The sequence below is a fragment of the Mauremys mutica genome, chromosome 5, assembly GCF_020497125.1.
Source record: "Mauremys mutica isolate MM-2020 ecotype Southern chromosome 5, ASM2049712v1, whole genome shotgun sequence".
NCBI classification, from domain to species: domain Eukaryota; kingdom Metazoa; phylum Chordata; order Testudines; family Geoemydidae; genus Mauremys; species Mauremys mutica.
In genome coordinates, this window is record NC_059076.1 from 36289347 (window position 1) to 36296431 (window position 7085).

At 46.5% G+C, this 7085-nt stretch overlaps 1 protein-coding gene across 3 annotated transcripts in view; it reads right to left on the minus strand.

The window, feature by feature from the left end:
• The window catches only part of GSTCD (glutathione S-transferase C-terminal domain containing), a 136669-nt gene that overhangs the window by 128780 nt on the left and 804 nt on the right, over window positions 1-7085 (minus strand). Inside the window, exon 1 of one of the 3 annotated variants that reach the window (XM_045018999.1) lies at window positions 7026-7081. The exons of 1 other annotated variant lie outside the window; for it this stretch is intronic. The gene's annotated coding sequence lies outside the window, so the exon portion shown is untranslated. Of the gene's footprint in view, window positions 1-5686; window positions 5726-7025; window positions 7082-7085 lie in introns of those variants that run through there. One more of the 3 variants, XM_045019000.1, reaches the window with a different exon arrangement.

Consider the following 7085-nt stretch of genomic DNA (forward strand, 5'->3'; position numbering starts at 1 on the left):
GCAGCTTGAACTCCTACGGTGAGAGTCTGATTGTAGTTACACTAGTGCAAAGTAACTCTGCTGGAGTCAATACTTCACATTTACGCCATTTTAATCATGCTGGCCTGTAGTCTGCACCCCTCTCCCCCAAACTACACAACAAAATGAATAAAATTATATTAAACAATGAACACCTCTTCTGGTTCACCCTTATCTTACTTGGGTCTGTCTTGTAGGATGTAAACTCCGTTAGAATTGCAATCTTATCATGCATACAGTGCTGAGTACCCTGCCAGCAGTTAATAATAATAATTCCCCCACCCTTTGAATTTCAGACCTCACCTTACCATCTATCAACCAGATCTTTTTCTCCCCACTTCTCTGGGCCTGCATTAAAAGGAGATTTATTACAATGTATCCTCTTCTCCCATACTACAATCTCCTTAACAGAGCCTGCTTTGCCTATTGCTTTTTCCCCAGCTGCTCTCTTGTAGATTCGGCTATGGCTACATTAGCGCTTCAAAGCGCTGCCGCGGCAGCTCTCCCAGCGCTGTCCGTACTCCAGCTCCCTGTGGGGAATAACGGACAGCGCTGGGAGCCGCGCTCCCAGCGCTGGGGCTTTGACTACACTGGCGCTTTGTAGCGCCGCAATTTGCAGCGCTGCAGAGGGTGTTTTTTCACACCCTGCTGCAGCAAATTTGCAAGTGTAGCCATCAGAGTAGGAAACAGCTATCAGAGACTGCACTGAGAAAAGATGATAATAAGCAATTGCTGGCTGCAGACAGACAGAAGCTTAGACTGAGTGTAGACTCAGGTGCTGAGAGTCAGGCAGAGGAAGGACTAAACTATTACAGGGCTTCACTGCTTACAATAGGAGACTTTAAAAAACACTACTGGGGTGACGGTAGCCATCTCTTCGTCTATTCCTACTGAATGTTGTTCGGAATGAACAAAGCACAATAACTGGATGTTTCCCTTAAAATAATCAGCAGTGAACTAATTAACAATGTTTATATTAATGTGTCATCATTAGGGTTCTGAGAGAACATTATGTTGAGTTGAACAGTGGCACAACATTTCTCAGAGCTTTTTTGGAAAGTTTCAGAGTTCTTTGCCGAGTAGACAAGACTATATTGGTTCATATTTGGAAAGTTATTTTTGCAACCAGAGTGGCTAAGAAAATGTTTTTAAATTAAATCTTAAATTCTCCAGAGTGTTTGACAGAGGGAAAAAAACTTCATATCTTTTTAGGCAAATTATCACTGTCCATTTCATATCTATGCTTTAGACTATGTCTTCCCAGTAGAGAAAAAACATTGTTCCATAAAAATTACTCCAGTCCTTAATATCTTAATACAGAATTAATTTTCAGAATATAGTTCAAACAAGGTTAATTCAAAACAATTTGTCAGAGAAAAAGAATAAACCTCTAAAGAGATATAATAGGTCACCACAGAGAGTTTGGGTTGTTTCTGGCTTTTTCTTGGCTCTTTATATAGAGCCTCTAGTAACAGAGCATCAGAAACCTACACACAAGATTTAAAGATAATCTGTAGTAAATGGAGAAGAAGAGAGAAATTTGTGCTCATGCCCTTTCTTTTTGTTTCTTTATGATATGTAAAGGTGGTAAAAGTGGGGGTTGGGGGTTGTTTAATTTAAGTTAATTTAATTTAATTCTTCTTGTTTTACATATAAAACATTCAGGTCATGGCAAGGCTGGAAGACACTGTGATAACTGGAAAACTACTGAAATGGTGACATCACAAGAGCCAAGAGAACTCTGAGCAATTGAGAGGGGAAGAGATTTTTAGTCAGTGTTTAAAACTTTTTGTTTTTAATGTTTACAGATATGTAATTTCAGTTACTAAAATCCCAAATAAAGTGAGCACTGTTAAAGATTCAACCTCCTTGCCCTTTCAATTAAGGTATTAGAAGTCTCAATAAACATCCCTGAGACCTCCCAGAGGGTCCTCCAGCATAACCAGAGAAGACCGCATTAGACATTCCTGATATTTATAAAACAAAAAAATTAGGGGAAAAAACCTTCAAAACAACAAACTTTTCAGGCCTTCTTTATATAGTATAAAAGCAGCAAAAAAGGCAAAAAGACGATTGTTGAAAAAATCCTTTGAAGGTCATCTTTAAAAAACCTCCAACTTCTATGAGCAGGTAATCTATCACAATTCCAGTTTCAGAGAGGAGTGCTAGGAAAACCTTCCTCCCTTGCTTACACAAATGAGTTTGCAAAGAATTGGGCAGTATATTTTCTGACCTCTAACTTCCACAGTCAACTGTACCAACTGCACAATTATATGCTCAGCTTGGTCTCTCAGTTATATTTTCCATTCATCTTTGAAGTCTGAAGGCTTAGATTAATCCAGCAGGTTTCTCTTGCTCTCACTCTCGTAGCCATCAAAAACCTTTTAGTCATGAAACAGATAATTCATTACCTCAAACATTTATCTAGCAAATTTCTTATTCAGCCTCAGACAGATGGTGGTGATCAATGCAAACCCACCTGCTATGTTCAAAAGCACCTGTTTTTTATTCCCAGTTAACTGTTCTCTCAAATAGGAGCTTTTCCACTCTCTCTTTAATATTGCAGTTTCTATAGTTAATGATACTGACTTCATCTTCTTTTAAAAAATGACAACTGTACATGAATACTATACAAGGACACATTAAATATGGTTAAAAATGTAGTAGTTCACATAAGCCTACACCAGAAAAGTTACCATATTGCTGACAACGGCTTCAGTTGAACACAGTAAAAGTACATGTGTTGACCAGTACAAACCATGTTCAGCATCATTTCAGAAAAGAAAATCATTGTTCTGTTGTTTATCCTGGTCTATACTTGCTGTTCAACCATGTACAGGTACTGCTGATGGTCACTGCAGCAACAGTTAATTTTCCAAGGTTACACTAACTCTTAGCAGAGTTCAGCAATAATAAATTTAAGCAAAATTGGACAGGAAATAATTACAGGGATTAGATATGCACTTTCAAATAGTTGTCATTCCTTTGAAAATCAGAATGGAGTAATGTGAAGAGAACTAAGAGGAGGAAGGAATTTTTTGCTGATCATCTTTTTCTTCCAGATTGGTTTGGTCGTTATTTAACATGAGACTTTTTACATTTCCTCTAGCACAAGAAGTTTGAAAGTGTGTAAGACAGAGATGGCAGAGTCATTATTAAACTGTTCCAGACACGATGGGCTCTCACTCATGCCTGTAATTACTGTTCAATACATTATATACAGTTATACTTGGCTCTTGTTCCAGTAAACAAGCAAAGTATTTTTATTAAGCGTCAATAGGTGACATAGGGATGGGACTAGTGGGTTTTGCAGTCCAGCCTATCGCATTTATTAATGAATAATTAAACATAAAAAAGGTTTTAACAGATATTGTCAGTTCAAGTTTTGTCCCAAATTCAGGGCTCTTCTGAAAAAAATATGACCATGAAAAATATGTCTATGAACATGTCTTTAAGAAAAAGTGGAAAAAAATATTTTGAACAAATCTCTTAGTGTTTGCAACCCATTTTGAGTGTTCTTAGTAGTGCATGAGAACCAAAAGTAAACAGTAACTGAAAGAAAGTGAAACTGATCATTACTAGGGTTGTCAAGCGATTAAAAAAATTAATCGTGATTAATCGCACTGTTAAACAATAATAGAATACCATTTATTTAAATATTTTTGGATGTTTTCTACATAGAGTAGTGCAATCTCTTTATTATGAAAGTGGAACTTACAAATTTAAAATTATGAACAAAAAAACTGCATTCAAAAATAAAATGTAAAATTTTGGAGCCTGCAAGTCCACTCAGTCCTACTCTTGTTCAGCCAATCGCTCAAACAAGTTTGTTTACATTTGCAGGAGATAATGCTGCCCACCTCTTGTTTACAATGTCACCTGAAAGTGAGAACAAGAGTTCTCATGGCACTCTTGTACCTGGTGTTGCAAGATATTTACGTGCCAGATGTACTAAAGATTCATATGTCCCTTCATGCTTCAACCACCATTCCCAGAGGACATGCGTCCATGCTGATGACGGGTTCTGCTCGATAACAATCCAAAGCAGTGCGGACTGATGCATGTTCAGTTTCTGAGTCAGATGCCACCAGCAGAAGGTTGAGTTTCTTTTTTGGTGGTTCAGGTTCTGTAGTTTCCACATCCAAGTGTTGCTCTTTTAAGACTTCTGAAAGCATGCGCCACACCTCATCCCTCTCAGATTTTGGAAGGCACTTCAGAGTGCTGTAGCTATTTTTAGAAATGTCACATTGGTACCTTCTTTGCATTTTGTCAAATCTGCAGTGAGTGTTCTTAACACTAAACATATGGCAGAATGTGGGTAAAACAGAGCAGGGGACATACAATTCTCACTCAAGGAGTTCAGTCATAAATTTAATTAACGCGTTATTTTTTTTAAAGAGCATAATCGGCATGGAAGGATGTCCTCTGGAATGGTGTCCAAAGCATGAAGTGGCATACGAATCTTTAGCAAATCTGCAGTGGGGAGCTGGAGCCGGTTCTTACCAGTTCGCAGGAACTGGTTGTTAAATTTAGAAGCCATTTTAGAACCGGTTGTTCCGGGACAACCGGTTCTAAAAGGGCTTTATTTAACAAAAGATCCGGCAGCTGTCCACCCCGCCCCCGGCCCCAGCTCACTTCCCCCTCCTCCCCAGAACTCTCCACCTCCCTTCTCCTCCCTCTCCCCTGCTTCCCGCGAACACAGGCAGCAGGCAGGTAAGCTGGGGCGGGGGGGCGCAAGGAGAGCTCCAGAGAGGCGCGGTGCGGCCCAGTCCAGTCCCGGACGAGTGGCTCCGGCCCGGACCCGGCCCAGCTCGGGCCCCGTGGCGCCAGTCCCGGTCGAGCGGCTCCAGCCTGGCCAAGCTCGGGCCTCAAGGCGCCAGTGCTGGCCCCGGTCCCGGCTGAGCGGCTCCGGCCCGGCCTGGGCCCTATGGCGCCGGCCCCAGCCCCGGCCAAGAGGCCCCAGCCTGGCCCCGGCCCTATGGCCCCGGCCCTGGCTCTATGGCGCTGGCACCGGCCCCGTCCTGGCCGAGTGGCTCCGGCCCGGCCTGGGCCCTATGGCACCAGCCCCAGCCCCGGCCAAGAGGCCCCGGCCTGGCCCCGGCCCCGGCCCGGCCAAGCGGCTCCAGCCGGGCCCGGGCCCTATGGTGCCGGCCCCTGCCGAGCGGCTCCAGCCCGGCCCCGGCTGAGCAGCTCCAGGCAGCGCAGTAAGGGGGCAGGGAGCGGGTGTTCGAAGAGGACAGGAGAGTTTGAGGGGTTGTGGGGGTGTCGATAGAGGTTGGGGCGGTCAGAGGGCAGGGAACAGGGGGATTGAATGGGGCAAGGGTCCCGGGGGGGCAGTCAGGAAGGAGCAGGGGTTGGATGGGGTGGTGGGGGGCTGGCAGGGGTTCCAGGGGCAGTCAGAGGACAGAGAGAAGGGGTGGTTGGATGGGGGAGGGGTCCCGGGGGGCCATCAGGAATGAGAAGAGGGGTTGGATGGGGCTGCAGGGGGCAGTCAGGGAACAGGGAAGGGGGGTGGATGGGGCAGGGGTTCCGGGGGGTGTGTCAAGGAATGTGGGGGGTTGGATGGGGCAGGAGTCCGGGGGAGCGGCACGACCCCCTCGTGGAGTGAGAAGGAGGGAACCTGTTAATATTTTGGCAGCTCATCACTGCATATCTGGCATGTAAATACCTTGCAATGCCAGCTACAGAAGGGCCATGCAAATGCCTGTTCTCACTTTCTGTGGCATTGTAAATAAGATGAGGGCAGCATTATCTCCTGTAAATGTAAACAAACTTGTTTGTCTTAGCGATTGGCTGAACAAGAAGTAAGACTAAGTGGACTAATTGTCAATCTTTTATTTGGTTCATTTGGTGATTTCCCTGTTTATTCATTGCTAATAGCTCTGCAGTGAATGCTAGTTATGAACATGTCTGGATCTCTTAGCTATTCATGTATCATACTGGCAAGGACTAGGTTCCTGCCTTCTGCCTCGTCCTTTTACCAGAAGATAACAACTGACTAGTGTTACCAAGTAGTGGAGAGTCTCTATTAGCTCATGTAGTAGAAATCTGTGCTGCAGGACTTAACAATCAAGATTCAAACCCTGCTGACAGACCTTCCTGAGGGCTCTTACATTCACAACCTGGACCATGGTCTCTGCCATGCATCCATGGCAGTGGAAGCTACGGAATTAGCTGCCTAATACAGAAGATGCAGGGGAGTGGGGGGCAGTTCCCCAAGACCACGCCAGCAAAACCCATGGGAAAGTAAATGAAAAATTGAGGGTGAATGCCCCAGGCCCCTGTGATGAGTGACTATGGACACCCCCACATAACAGAGGACTCACCCCATATCGTCAATACCTGTCCCTCACAAAGGTTCTTGTGCCTCAGCGGTTCACCCCACATCCTCAGTATCTGCCCCTCCTCGTGTCCCGGGGAGGCTTCACGCAACATCCTCAGCACCTGCTCCACACCACAGTCCCTGTGCCCTAGGGATGCACCCCATATCCATGGCACCTGCCCCTCCCTGAGGTCCCCATGCCCTGGGAGTGCAACCAATATCCACGGCACCTGCCCCACACCACAGTCCCTGTGCACCAGGGATGCACCCCATATCCATGGCACCTGCCCCTCCCTGAGGTCCCCATGCCCTGGGAGTGCAACCCATATCCACGGCACCTGCCCCACACCACGGTCCCTGTGCACCAGGGATGCACTCCATATCAACGGCACCTGCCCCTCCCTGGGGTCCCTATGCCCTAGGGGTGCACCCCACATGCTCAGCACCTGCCCCACACCACGGTCCCTATGCCCTAGGGATGCACCCCATATCCACGGCACCTGCCCCTCCCTGGGGTCCCTATGCCTTAGGGGTGCACCCCACATGCTCAGCACCTGCTCCACACCACAGTCCCTATGCCCTAGGGATGCACCCCATATCCACGGCACCTGCCCCTCCCCGTGTCCCGGGGAGGCTTCACCCCACATCCTCAGCCCCTCACTGCTCAGGGCTCGGCTCCGCTTACCCCAGCCCCGGCCCCAGGCCGCAGACTCCCCGTTCCCCCGCCTCAGCCCGCTCAGCCGCT